Consider the following 15145-nt stretch of genomic DNA (forward strand, 5'->3'; position numbering starts at 1 on the left):
CCTAAACCTTATGACCAACATTGTTAGCTGATATTCCACTGAACTAATTTACAACCTTTCGATACTAAATATAAGGTTTTCAGCTATCACAGGTTTGTTCTTGCATTTTAAAATTTGGATTCGCCTAAAAATCTATGACAGAACCAAAACCCATTTCATTTTGGTTTAGTAAATGGATAAGTTTTGTATATTTGCTGGTTTTACATTTTAATAGGTAAGTGTGAAAAAGTATTGGGTAACCAGTGTTTGTCCTGGGCAATAATGAGGTGTAAATTAGCGCCATTTGTAGCGCTGGTAGCATAAACTGAACCCAGTTGCTGGCGCCATCTACGAGCAGGTGGCGGTATCAGTTCGTGGCAAATGTGGCGGGTCAACAGGGCTAAGTGTCAAGCACTGATCTGGAGAGAGTATTTCTATTCTTTCGCTGTTAAGGGGCTTGCCGCCATAATTGGGCGGCATCAGCGTTCTTTTCCTTTTGAGCCTTCTACCAGAGCGGTTGTTACCACAGTGAAAAGTTTTATTTATGGTGTTAGAAATATTCGATCGGAAGGAAGAGAGGCGGTGTATAGCACACAGCCAATAATTCAAAGTGCAGATAAAGGCAACGAAACTAGGTGAGTTATTGGGGTAAAGGGCGGTTAAAGAGATTTTTTTTTTTGGTAGATGCTTGCATAGAAAAAAAAAGGAAAAAATGTGATGGCAAAAATATAAGAAATTTATTTGTTCACATTAGGCCTGCAGCTTTGCTGTATTTTTTTCCGCAACACCCGAACGAAGTGGGAACACTCAAGCCGATCGTCGAAATCCACCTTCGCCTGGAGTTCTTCGAGGGAAGGGAAACAGTGGTAACGCGACCGCCTCGCAAAGCGAGCGGAGGAGATCGACGGAAAGTGCTAAATAATTGAATTTTAAATTATGTAACTTCCTATGTCCCGACCCGAACTTAGGCGTAAAAAGTAATTGTGGCCCGTGGTGGCAGAAAAAAAAGAAATATCGGCAGTGCAAATTCGGCGGTGTAAAAAAAGGGAAACGAAAAGCAAAAAAATAAGGGAAGAAATTAACCCAAAAATGTAGAAAATTTAAGCTCAAGAGGAAAGAAAAAAAAAAGGAAGAGAAAAAGGGAGAAAAAGAAAATTCAAAAAAAAAAAAAAAAAAAGAAGGAAAAAAGCATGTGTTAAAATAATTATAAAATTTAGTTATTAAGATTCAGTTTTGATATTTCTTTTATATTTGTACATGTGAGAGTGATTTGAGTTTGTTTGTCATTTTACGCCGATGTAAAAAAAAATGTAAATTCGCCTCCAGTCCCCTTTTGAAAGTGAAAGAAAAAGAGAAGAAATAATCTCTAGACTTGTCTGCCCCACGATCTGTTTTACCAAAAAAAAAAAAAAAGTGAATTCTTTTGCAGCGTTTCAGCGACCTTCAAGAAAGCGCTTTCTTCGTTGGATCCGCAGCGACAATAATGGTGAGCGAAAACATATACATTTTTATTTAAATGTTCAAAAAAAAAATGAAAAGCATAATGATTTCGTGGTGCAGAGTAAAATCGCGAGGAAAGCTATTAAAGGAGTAAAAGAAAAGCAAAGAGAATATAGATTTTGGGAAAAAAAAAGAGAAAAAAAAGTAGTTATTTTTTTGACTTTCAAAAGGAAGATAGAAAGAAATGGAAGAAAAAGTATAACTAAAACTATTGAGTGGAATTCGAGTGGGAAGAGACAAAGTAACTCGAGTCACCCTGCATTCTGGCGAATATCGTAAATGGTCAGGTTCTTAGCTAACTAAATTAATTTTTTTTGCCTCCTCCGTAAAGATATATTTATTTTTGTTCAATCAAATGCCTTAAGTAATTAAGAACTAAATTAAATTAGAACATCACGTTATTATTAAGATCTGCACCCAAATCATAATTTATATTGTCTATTATACCTTATCTTACATTTTATAATTTTTGCTATTTGTCTCTTATTAATATATATGTGTATCTATTAAGAAATCATGGAGTGCTCCCAAATTTTAGTTTACTGTTTTTTTTTTAGTCGATAAATAAATTTTTATAATGTTTTAAATTTTAATGTTTGTCCTCGGCGGACGATGCCTTGATTAACCAATGCCGCAAAGGGGCTGTTCCGGGAGTGAAGGGAAGGGGGAACGGCCGACGGAAGGGTGGGCAAAGCCAGCCTCATTAACAGCAGAGGTGGAGATGCGGTAACAGATCGAGTTAAGTGCCTGGCCTCTCTTGGCCAACTGCAATAGCCCAAAAAATGTAGGATGTGTTCGAAGTAGTTTTTTTGCTTGTCGCAGCACGCAAATTGAATTTGTTAATAATTAGTTAGGCCGCCTTGATTTCTGAGCAAGAACAACACCCCCAATTGCTGACGAGCCAGAGCCGAGGTAGACATTGCGTGCGCTCAGTGATCAAGCCCAACATCAGGCCGCAAAACAAAAATTTATTAATGTTCGTTACATTTATAAATTATTATTTATTATATCACAATTATTAATATTATTCTGGCGCCCAACGTTAAGGCTGATTTTTTTTCAGTGCAGTACCCAGACACACCTACACAAATACTCACTTTTATTCACAAAGGGTATAAATGTTGTCTTGACAAATTCTTACCTTCATGTTTTCACTTATTCTTGTTTTTGCTTAACACTGACTCAGGCGCATCGGACAGCGGTAACCAAAATTAAACAAAACAGTTTTGGTACCGACCACGGCTGAAGAAGAAGAGTAGCAAAATCATGTTTTTATTTTTACACACAGTTTATTTGAGTTTTTAGAGTTTATCTTTCAGCCGCATAGGATTCATAGGCCCACAGTTTTTTTCAACAGTTTGCCTAGCCACGTCTGTAGTAAAACACTAAATACTCATTCCGAAAAAAAAAAGAGTAGAATCAGTCACTTGTCGAACGCTTGGATACACTTTTAAAAAACTTAAAAAAAAAAAAAAAAACAAATTTAAGTCAAGTGGCCACGTTCATGAACAAACTGGTATACTTTAAGTGATTGTAAAGGGTGCGTGGACGAAATAGCTTGGATAACAGTTAGAGCGACCGCTCGCTGACCACAATCGCTATCGTTGTTGTTGTCGTTTGACAACAGATAAGCGCAGTCCGTACGCATGCCCAAGACAAAGCCGTTGTTGTTTTTTTCTCGTTTTTTATTCTTTATGCACTTGACTCGGTTTATGTTTCAATTTGGTTTTTTTTGAGGGATTAGTCACGCTAGGGGCAAAATTATATTGTTTCCGAATTTATTTATATTGAATTATATTTTATTTCGTTCCGGTTTTTCTTTAAGCAAAATTCTTTTAATTCTCACTTGCTTCTCACTTTTATTCAATGTTCTCGTCGCGAAGTCTGCATACAAACTAAATAAGCTTTAAGCAGAGAACTTTAGAGCAAAGCGAAAAGAGTTCGATCAGCTGTTCGACCACTGAGGGCATTGAACTTTAGGTAGATAAAACGAAAGGAGAGAATTAAAAGCAATTGGCAGAGACTGTTTTTGTTAGGGTAGGTTAGTTATTAAAATATTTTTTGCGTACAATTATAGATAGTTAATTATTATTTATCTTTAAAACTATATTTAAGTATTTAATGAAAATGGGTGATGAGGAAGATGTTCCCGAGACCCCAGTAGCGATTTGCGCGCTCTGCGGAAAAACTTTAACCGTAACCACCACGTTTAGAACCAAATGCATGCACGAATTTCATAAAGCCTGTATTTTAGCGCATTCCAAAAAGAAAACCACATGCCCATCTTGCAATGTTGTTTGTTTTGAAAAACCTCCGCCTCCAAATACAAGGGGGCAAACTCGATCAAACCAAGAGAGTTCACCAGCTCCGTCTGCGTCTGGTCAAATACAAGAAAGTAACGCAGTGCAGTCGGAAGTAATAGCGAATGCCGTATCTCGAGCAGTTCGAGCAATGCAGAATGATTTATTAGCTCAACTGTCGGCGCAAATGGCTCAATTAATTCAAACAAATATTTCTGAGCATTTGCGGCCGCTTAATGAAAACCTGTCTCAAAGAGGGGGGCTTGTTGATGCTGGTAATGCGTCTCCTTTTGGTCTAGGGAATATCGATTTGGATGCTGGTCCTGGTCCTGGTCCCGGGTCTGCACACGGATCCCATAGAAGCGGAGTTTCCGAGCTATCGCAAAGGCCTGATAAGGTTGCTCATATTATGAATGGGTGGAAAATTCGCTTCAGTGGAAACGAAGACGGACTTAATATTGATAATTTTATCTATAGAGTCGAAGCTCTTACACGACAGACCCTGGCATCGGATTTCAACACACTTTGTGGTAATGCAAGCATTCTGTTCGAGGGTAAAGCCCGAGACTTTTATTGGCGGTTCCACAAGACGGCTCCAATGCCATGGGGTTGGGATTTTCTTTGCCAAGCTTTGAGGAAACAGTTTAGGGATACTCGAAGCGACGTTGACATTCGGGAGGCAATTCGCGATCGAAAGCAAAAGGAGAGAGAGAATTTCGACAGTTTTTATGAAGCCATTATGCAGATGATGGATGGCTTAGAGGTGCCTATAGACGAGTATACCGTGGTTGAGATTCTCAAGAGGAATTTGAGACCCGAAATAAGGCACGAGATTTTGAATTTATCCATTCATTCTGTGGATCGGTTAAGGGAAATTTGTCGCCGTCGTGAAAGCTTTCTGGATGAGGTCAGGAAAAATCAGGGCTATCAAAAGACAGTTCCTTTTCGCAAGCAAGTGGCGGAGTTGGTCGAGGAAATGCAGTTGGATGAGCCTGTAGAATTTTCAGATGTCGACGATGAAGAAGAAATCGGCGCTCTAGCATTAATATGTTGGAATTGCCATAAAGAGGGTCACCGATACCAAGACTGCGAGGATAAGAGAAGGATCTTTTGCTATGGCTGTGGGGCGAAAAATATTTTTAAGCCTTCCTGTGTTCGATGCCAAAAAAACGTGAAAAAGGGCACGCAGTACCGCCAGCAACTGGGTGCTCCGAAAAACAAAAGCACGAATACAGAGCTGAGCCAATAGAACCGTCAAGTAGCATAAACATTTTTCCGAAGGATTCGAGCGGGGCGAAAACTAAGCATTTGGTTTGGCCTCAACTAATCGAAGCTCAGCTTATTGATAGTGATGTTGCAGCTCCAGCCAAACCCGTATCTAGGCAGGCAAAACGCATGCGATCATATTGGCGATCCGTAAAAACTATAAATACAATCCGGTTCAAAGGGAATGATAAACGACCTTATGCTGAGGTTCGGTTGTTGGACAGGATAGTTACAGGGCTGTTGGATACAGGAGCAGCAATCAGCGTGATTGGCGGAAATTTGGCAAAGCAAATTATTCGAAGTAGAGAACCTTTTAAGCCAGTTATGTCAGCAGCTTGCACGGCAGATGGGAAAAAGCAGGAAGTGGTTGGGCGATTGCGCACATTAGTTACTTATAAGAATATTAGTAAAGATTTAGATTTAAAAATAATACCTTCTTTAAGCCAAGATTTATATTTAGGAATCGATTTTTGGGAAAATTTTAATCTTCTTCCTCCGGATATGCAAATAAATGAAATTTCGTCCGATTCTCATGAGTTATCTGCGGAGCAGAAGGTTCGTTTGGAAAAGGTAGTCGCTGAGTTTCCCTCATTTGCTGTGTCAGGGCTTGGAAAGACCACACTTATTTCGCATTCTATAGACATAGGCGATGCAAAACCAGTTAAACAGCGCCATTTCCCGGTATCTCCAGCAATCGAAAAGTTATTGTACGCTGAAGTAGACCGTATGATTAAGCTTGGAGTTATTGAGGAATCAAATAGTCCTTGGTCTTCTCCAGTTGTCCTTGTTCAGAAGCCTGGCAAGGTGAGATTATGTCTCGACAGCAGGAAAGTCAATGCTGTGACGAAAAAGGACGCGTATCCTCTTCCACAAATCGATGGTATATTAGGCAGACTACCCAAGGCAGTATACATTTCCAGCTTGGACTTAAAGGATGCTTATTGGCAAATACCGCTAGAGCCTAGTTCCAGAGAGAAGACAGCTTTTACCATTCCCGGAAAGCCGCTGTATCAGTATAAGGTCATGCCATTTGGGTTGACAAACGCATCCCAAACAATGACCCGGCTCATGGATAAGGTAATTCCTCCATCGCTGAGAAATGAAGTCTTTGTGTATCTGGATGACCTGCTGGTTGTGTCAGATACATTTGAAGCTCACATGAGGGTTTTGAGTACAGTGGCTGATCATGTTCGCTCCGCTGGATTAACTCTAAATGTTGAGAAAAGCAAATTTTGTATGCGATCGGTCAAGTATTTGGGGCATATAGTTGGAGAAGGCGTGATTCGCACAGATCCTGAAAAGGTATCCGCCATGAAGGATTTCCCATTGCCCAAATCCTTAAAAGCACTCAGAAGTTTTCTCGGCATGGTGGGGTGGTATAGGAAATTTATTAATAATTTCGCTTCGGTGGCAGCTCCGCTTACTGATCTGCTAAAGCCAAAGAAAAAGTTTGAAATGACTATTGAGGGCCAGGAAGCATTTGAGAAACTGAAAGAGATGCTGTGTTCCGCACCAGTGCTTCGGAGCCCAGACTTTACAAAACCGTTTTTTGTGCAGTGTGATGCCAGCAAGTCCGGTGTGGGTGGAGTCCTGGTTCAGAAGACGGATGAAGGGGATGAATATCCAATTGCCTTCGTGTCAAAGAAATTAAATAAATGTCAGAGAGCGTACTCGATTTCTGAACAGGAATGCTTGGCCTCAATTATCTGCATCAAAAGATTCCGCGCGTACATAGAAGGACATGAGTTTACGGTGATCACCGATCACGCATCCCTTAAGTGGCTTATGTCTCAAACGGATCTAAATAGCCGTCTGGCTCGGTGGGCATTAAAGCTCCAAGGCTTTAATTTTAAGATTGAGCATCGTAGTGGCAAACTAAATGTTGTTCCCGACGCGTTGTCCAGAGTGAACGAGCAGGAAGTGGCGGTTTTAGATGCCAGCCACGGATTATTAGTAGATTTGCAATCTCCGGCGTTTAAGGGAAGTGATTACTTGGAAATGCAGGAAAAGGTCAGTGCCAACAGCGATAAATTTCCAGATCTAAGGGTTGTGGATGGTTTGTTGTACCGCAGGACTCAGCATGAGACAGGAGAGCTTATGCATGACACCTTCGCGTGGAAGCTTTGGATTCCAAGCGATTTGATTCCAGAGGTCTTAAAGAAAGCCCACGACGACCCACTTGCATCGCATGGAGGCGTACACAAGACTTTAGAACGAATTCGTAGGTACTACTTTTGGCCAGGACTAGTGGCAGATGTCAAAGAATACATTGGTAATTGCGATGTCTGTAAGAGTACAAAAGCGCCAAATAGAGTACAGCGACCGCCGATGGGTACCGCTCCCGAGACGCAGAGATTTTTCCAACGGCTTTATATTGATTTCCTCGGGCCATACCCTAGGTCTCGATCTGGTAATGTGGCCATATTTATAGTGCTGGACCACTACTCAAAGTTTGTTTTCCTGAAGGCAGTGAAGAAAATGACGGCCGACGTCGTAATAAAGTATCTGCAGCAAGACTTGTTTCATACTTTTGGAATTCCTGAAACGATTGTGTCAGATAATGGTTCTCAGTTCAAATCAGAACCGTTTCAGAAGTTGTTGAGGCAATATAGAGTTAACCATAGTTTGACAGCAGTCTATGCGCCACAAGCTAATGCGTCTGAGCGAGTCAATCGTTCAGTTATTGCGGCCATAAGGTCTTATATTCGGGACGACCAGAAAGATTGGGATGAGCATTTGAGTAGTATTTGCTGTGCGCTGCGTTCATCAGTGCATTCTGGAATAGGGACTACGCCGTATTATATGGCGTTTGGCCAACATTTTATTTCATCCGGTTCAACATATAAATTATTGAGATCGCTGGGTATGTTGGAGGAAAGAGCCGCAAGATTTACACAAGAGGACTCCTTGGAATTGGTGCGTCGAAAAGCCCGAGAGGTGATGCAGAAACAGAATGAGAAGAACGAGCGGCAGTATAACTTAAGGTCTCGTGAGGTGTCTTACCAGGAAGGTCAGGAAGTATTTAGAAGGAATTTTAAACAAAGCAGTTTCGTGGGAGGATACAGTTCTAAGTTAGGGCCCGCTTATCTTAAGGCCAGAGTCCGGAAAAAACTGGGAAATGCCTGCTATGAGTTAGAGGATTTGCAAGGGCGATCAGTAGGACGTTTCCATGCCAAAGATCTAAAACAGTAACGAAGCGTTGCTACCAGCTCTGGTTGGATCTGTTTTGGGGTTGTCGGACCCCAGTCCAGATCTTAAGGGGGGGCTTTTGTAGCGCTGGTAGCATAAACTGAACCCAGTTGCTGGCGCCATCTACGAGCAGGTGGCGGTATCAGTTCGTGGCAAATGTGGCGGGTCAACAGGGCTAAGTGTCAAGCACTGATCTGGAGAGAGTATTTCTATTCTTTCGCTGTTAAGGGGCTTGCCGCCATAATTGGGCGGCATCAGCGTTCTTTTCCTTTTGAGCCTTCTACCAGAGCGGTTGTTACCACAGTGAAAAGTTTTATTTATGGTGTTAGAAATATTCGATCGGAAGGAAGAGAGGCGGTGTATAGCACACAGCCAATAATTCAAAGTGCAGATAAAGGCAACGAAACTAGGTGAGTTATTGGGGTAAAGGGCGGTTAAAGAGATTTTTTTTTTTGGTAGATGCTTGCATAGAAAAAAAAAAGGAAAAAAATGTGATGGCAAAAATATAAGAAATTTATTTGTTCACATTAGGCCTGCAGCTTTGCTGTATTTTTTTCCGCAACACCCGAACGAAGTGGGAACACTCAAGCCGATCGTCGAAATCCACCTTCGCCTGGAGTTCTTCGAGGGAAGGGAAACAGTGGTAACGCGACCGCCTCGCAAAGCGAGCGGAGGAGATCGACGGAAAGTGCTAAATAATTGAATTTTAAATTATGTAACTTCCTATGTCCCGACCCGAACTTAGGCGTAAAAAGTAATTGTGGCCCGTGGTGGCAGAAAAAAAAGAAATATCGGCAGTGCAAATTCGGCGGTGTAAAAAAAAGGGAAACGAAAAGCAAAAAAATAAGGGAAGAAATTAACCCAAAAATGTAGAAAATTTAAGCTCAAGAGGAAAGAAAAAAAAGGAAGAGAAAAAGGGAGAAAAAGAAAATTCAAAAAAAAAAAAAAAAAAAAAGAAGGAAAAAAGCATGTGTTAAAATAATTATAAAATTTAGTTATTAAGATTCAGTTTTGATATTTCTTTTATATTTGTACATGTGAGAGTGATTTGAGTTTGTTTGTCATTTTACGCCGATGTAAAAAAAAATGTAAATTCGCCTCCAGTCCCCTTTTGAAAGTGAAAGAAAAAGAGAAGAAATAATCTCTAGACTTGTCTGCCCCACGATCTGTTTTACCAAAAAAAAAAAAAAGTGAATTCTTTTGCAGCGTTTCAGCGACCTTCAAGAAAGCGCTTTCTTCGTTGGATCCGCAGCGACAATAATGGTGAGCGAAAACATATACATTTTTATTTAAATGTTCAAAAAAAAATGAAAAGCATAATGATTTCGTGGTGCAGAGTAAAATCGCGAGGAAAGCTATTAAAGGAGTAAAAGAAAAGCAAAGAGAATATAGATTTTGGGAAAAAAAAGAGAAAAAAAGTAGTTATTTTTTTGACTTTCAAAAGGAAGATAGAAAGAAATGGAAGAAAAAGTATAACTAAAACTATTGAGTGGAATTCGAGTGGGAAGAGACAAAGTAACTCGAGTCACCCTGCATTCTGGCGAATATCGTAAATGGTCAGGTTCTTAGCTAACTAAATTAATTTTTTTGCCTCCTCCGTAAAGATATATTTATTTTTGTTCAATCAAATGCCTTAAGTAATTAAGAACTAAATTAAATTAGAACATCACGTTATTATTAAGATCTGCACCCAAATCATAATTTATATTGTCTATTATACCTTATCTTACATTTTATAATTTTTGCTATTTGTCTCTTATTAATATATATGTGTATCTATTAAGAAATCATGGAGTGCTCCCAAATTTTAGTTTACTGTTTTTTTTTTAGTCGATAAATAAATTTTTATAATGTTTTAAATTTTAATGTTTGTCCTCGGCGGACGATGCCTTGATTAACCAATGCCGCAAAGGGGCTGTTCCGGGAGTGAAGGGAAGGGGGAACGGCCGACGGAAGGGTGGGCAAAGCCAGCCTCATTAACAGCAGAGGTGGAGATGCGGTAACAGATCGAGTTAAGTGCCTGGCCTCTCTTGGCCAACTGCAATAGCCCAAAAAATGTAGGATGTGTTCGAAGTAGTTTTTTTTGCTTGTCGCAGCACGCAAATTGAATTTGTTAATAATTAGTTAGGCCGCCTTGATTTCTGAGCAAGAACAACACCCCCAATTGCTGACGAGCCAGAGCCGAGGTAGACATTGCGTGCGCTCAGTGATCAAGCCCAACATCAGGCCGCAAAACAAAAATTTATTAATGTTCGTTACACATTGCATCGAGCAATAAAATTATTTTTTTTTAGAGAACAGAGTTTCAAGTGCTTTAAACAATTCAATTAATTTATTTATTCATAAATGTGTGTATGCATGTTTGGGTCGTCCAATTTTTGGACCACTATTTATACAGTTGCGGTCAAAGTTGCACTGAGGAAACAAATGTTTAATGAAAACATACAAAAATAATGTGCTTTTTAATTTTCTTATAAAGCTTACTTAACACAATTATAAAAGTTTTAAATTTTCAAAAATTATAAAATTAAAGTTATATGGATTATTGAGTATTAGTCTCATTTAGTTTGTAGTATTTCCTTTAAGAAAATATAAAGTTAAAGTATCTTAGTCACTTTCAAATTATTTTGTACGCCTTTTAAAAACGTTCAAAAAGTGTTATTTTTTTACCGCAACTGTTCATAAATACATATATGTATATTTTAGTCCTCTTGGAACACTGGACACTGGCAACCATACCAAAGAGCATATTTGCTTGGAACTCCACGTACTGAATTCCGATCCGTTTGCTTTTTGTTTATTCGTTTCATTTTGAAGTGTTGTGCGTTATTTTCCCTGCCGCTTGTTTTTATGTCCGTGTTATATATATTCCCTCTCTCATTTTTCTTTTCTACTTTTTCATTTTGTTCTTTTTTTCGGTGGCTTCTTTAGCGTTCCTTTTTTCCAATTTTTTTTTTTTGTGGCGATGAAAAAATAAAATTGCGTTTTACGCAAATCATTTTTAATGAATTTTAATATTGCTTCGATGTTGTTGTTGGCGGCAGCGGTGGTTTTGCTGCTGTGCTACGACATGCATACAACCAGCAGCAACAGTAACAGCAACAGCAACAGCAACAACAAAAACAACGGTTAGGTCATTAAATTTTAAATGAATTCCGTGTCGGACCCGTCGGCACATAGGTAAAAATCGTAGGCAGCGGCTATACGCGGCCATCGTACATACAAATATGGGTACTATGTATAAATATATGTATTGCTATATAAGTAGAACCCGGTGGGCCATAAATGCGGTCTCAGCATCCATCCAAGAATCACCAGCTGAACCAGAACAAGAAGCACTCCCTCAACTACAAGGCGCTCCAGTCATTTTTCTTTTGCTGCCCTTTGTCCTCGTACCCTGTAATTCGGTTCAGAGGGTTCTAAATGAACGAATAATATTCAAGAAAATTAAAAACATTTGCGCTGAAAGAGGTTATACAAATTATGAAACGCTGTATATAGAAGTGGTTGTTAGGCCTTTAAAAAAGACTCTTATCTTTAAAAAAATATTCTGATCAAAAGATTTCTTTGATTGGACAATAATATTGTTCATAAAATCCTAATTATTTGCTTTTATAATTTTCTTTATAGTTCCTTAAATTTATTTTTCATATAATCTTAATAAAATAGAATCAAATCTATATAAGTTTTTAAAAAAATTTTTTTTAATTCGGATCTTTTAATATACAGGCTTTAATTTATAAAATACATTTGTAAAATATTTTATCTTCACTTAAGTGCGTTGCTTAAAATTCCATTTCAGCTTTGTTTGTAATTTAATTCTTTCGGAGCGTAATGGTAATGTTAATAATTATTGAAGATATCACCTGTTCGACTCCCTGACTTCATGTTCACCTGCTCCTGGGCAGCCTTACTCCCAGCTCTCTTTTTATTTTCCTGCTGACTTGCAGCTGTTAAACAAATAGCTTACTTCTGTCCATTGTTGCTGCTGTTATTGTTGGCGTAGCTTATTGTTAGCCAGTCGCCAATGTGGAATTGGCAGTTTATTTTTCACTTTCGGGGCGAGTGGAAAAACAATTATATTTTATGATGGCCGAAACGAAAATTGAAATGGGAGCAGCGTTTACCGGCGAAATGGAAATCGCCGCAAGGTGACTCGTTCCTGCGATGGGTGTATTTTTTTTGTGTTTTTTTTTTTGTTTTCTGGTGAGAGCTGGAGGGAATTTGGCTAGAATTTGGCCATTTCATTAGTGATTTTACACCCACCTGGGCAGCAGATGCAATCAGTCAGGTGAACGCAATGCCAACTCTCAATAAAGGTAAGCAGCTTATCGCACTATCAGTGCGAATGCAGACTTCTGCTGCTGGTTTTGGGGTAAAATCTGTTGAAAGCTGGGCAAAACCACGAAATCAGCGAAACACACACACAGTTTGATGAAACTTCTGATGGCCCGCCACAAAAACAGACAAAAGCAGTCAGATACCACACACTGTCACTTTGGGCCGAAATGTGGCCGCAAATTGTTTTGGCCAACACTCCGTATCTCTCTGTATCTCTGCGTATCTCTGCGTATCTCTCGGCGCTTTTCGGCTCCATCTCAATTGCAAACGTCGGACACATAACTCGAAAGCATTAATCATTATAAATCAGACTATTCATTCAGCGATTGGCCGTGGCAACCGGCTGCAGACAAAGCACTGCCAGAAAGGAAAGGGGGCCACCGGGATCGGTTGGCAGCGAAAGTTCAGGTGAAATCCGAGGCGAAAGCAAAACAAAATAATGAACGGCACATCTGAAATGCCAAAGCGAAATTCCTCAAATGAACTTCCGCCACTGAATGCAGCGGGAGAAAAAAAACGAAGGTACATCTACGGATGGGGAGCAGAAAATAATAAAATAAGCCAGTCGCTGGAAAAAACGAGTAAAAGCAAATGAAAAGCTTGGCACACCGATTTTGGAAGTGGGAGTTCCAATGGGGGGCATATGGGGGGCGTATGGGGGTATGGGCGATCATACCCCTCCAAGTCCAGCCCTGGGAATGTTTTTTTTTTGTTTTTAGCCAGCTCGGTTTTGTTTTGCCCGGCTGTTTGGCTTTGTGGACTGGCTCCGGCAATGATTCTTTTGCATGTTTTCTTTGAAACGGAAACTGGCGGGGGTGTGAAAAATCTAGCACAGTTTTCAATGCTTGCTTAAACAAAATCAACGTATTTTCCACTGCATTTATCGCTGAATTCTGGACAAAGAATGCTGCTAGGTGATTCAATGAAAGAAAAGGTGTTTATTTGACTTTAAAATCCAAAGCCAACTTTTAAAGTTAGTTATAAAAGGAAATGCTACACTGATAAAACAATGGAATAGTACAAATAAATATTTAACTATTGAAGGTAAACTTGTATATTAAATCCAAAAACTGTATATGAAATCATAATATTTAGTACAATGCATATTAAATTACATGTTTCTATTTGATGTAAATCCATTTTATTTGAGTTAAATATAGTTTAAGTTAAAATTACAAATTTAGATATTTAAATCAAATCCGAAAATAGTCAAATAAAAAATTTAAAAAATTTGTTTGATATTTGTGTGTTTAAAATAACTAAAAACCGCAATGGATGAAAATTAAATGGAAAATATTTAAATACATTCTTTTTACCAGTGTAGCCACTTTAAAATTATTAAATTTAAATTAAACCCCATTTAGCTTTACACTTTAATTTTATTTTTAGTATGGAATAATTTAGTTTTAAATTAAAAAAAAAAATTAAGTCTACAATTTTCCTTTTGGATAAACCAATTAAATATGTTTTTAATACCATTATAATGTTTTTAGTTGATTTTAAGTTAGTTTATATTTTGAAAAAAATGATACATTCAAGTATTTTAATATTTAATTTTACTAAGAGGTTTTTCTCTGGCTGTAGTTGTTGGCTTTAAAAATTTTTTTTAAACTTTAACTAAAAACAAAATAAATATTTTCCAAAATTCCTGAGCCCTTTGTGTTATAAGCTGTGATTTTTGGCCAATTATATACATACGTAAGCAAGGCAATAAGTGAAAATGGTTGACAAACATGCTTTGAGCTTTGATCATATATATTTAGTTACGTATAGCGTAGGGGTCATAAGATGCGATTTTTTTTAATATATAGTAAAGCAACAATGCTTGTTTACATATGCAAAAGTCGTTGATTATAATTTAAAATACTATTAGCATGTCCCATCTACGTTCTCTAAAAATGTTACGTGTTTCACACAAATCAGTGTCCTTAAAATCTGATTAAAACTATTTTAGTTTTCTTTTTGGTGGCAAATTTTATATAACATTTTTACCACATTTCATAGATAGATTCCACAATTAGAAAGTAGATTAATAAGTATTTATTTCGATCATAGGGAGCTGGAAAATAAAAAGTTTGACGGCCTTGAGCCCAATTTACAAGTCCATTAGTGTTGAATTTTCAATTTACCTTTACGGTTAAATATGTTTTCCCCTGTGGACCGTTTATTTTACTTTTGAAGCATTTTGCAACATTTGTAACAGCAATTTGTGGAAATCAACAGTGGCTAAAAACAATGCATGTCCAATGACGATGGTTGCGCTCAAAAGTGTGCTATGGAATTTGGTGCTCTTCCCCATGCGTGTGAGTCTGTGTGTCTCCTTGTGTGGCTGTGTGTGTGTGTGTGTGTCGGTGAGGCAGCCATTTTGAAACTTAGCAGCGCTAACAACCGGAAATCGTGCAAGTATTTAAATACAGCCAAAGTGGTAAGTGCTGCGGATTCCCAGGAAGCCCGAAGAAAATGGGGAAATGCGGAGGGTAACCATAACCCAAAAACCGAAATAGATGAAAATTTATTTGAATTGCAGCTGCCAGTGTGTGTGTGTGTGTGTGTGTGTGTGTTTGCCTGAA

The 15145-nt window shown here is 38.5% G+C and overlaps 2 long non-coding RNA genes across 2 annotated transcripts; both read left to right on the top strand.

Annotated features, from left to right (window-relative positions):
- Nucleotides 1-492: 492 nt before the first annotated feature.
- Nucleotides 493-996, top strand: LOC108135456. The gene is made up of 2 exons (XR_001773905.1): nt 493-614; nt 734-996. It is a non-coding gene; the product is annotated as an uncharacterized LOC108135456 (long non-coding RNA).
- Nucleotides 997-8522: 7526 nt separating this feature from the next.
- On the top strand, nt 8523-9028 carry LOC121467972. The gene is made up of 2 exons (XR_005977984.1): nt 8523-8644; nt 8766-9028. It is a non-coding gene; the product is annotated as an uncharacterized LOC121467972 (long non-coding RNA).
- The last annotated feature ends 6117 nt before the right edge of the window (nt 9029-15145 follow it).

Source organism: Drosophila elegans, unplaced genomic scaffold (genome assembly GCF_018152505.1).
Source record: "Drosophila elegans isolate 14027-0461.03 unplaced genomic scaffold, ASM1815250v1 contig_149, whole genome shotgun sequence".
NCBI lineage: Eukaryota > Metazoa > Arthropoda > Insecta > Diptera > Drosophilidae > Drosophila > Drosophila elegans.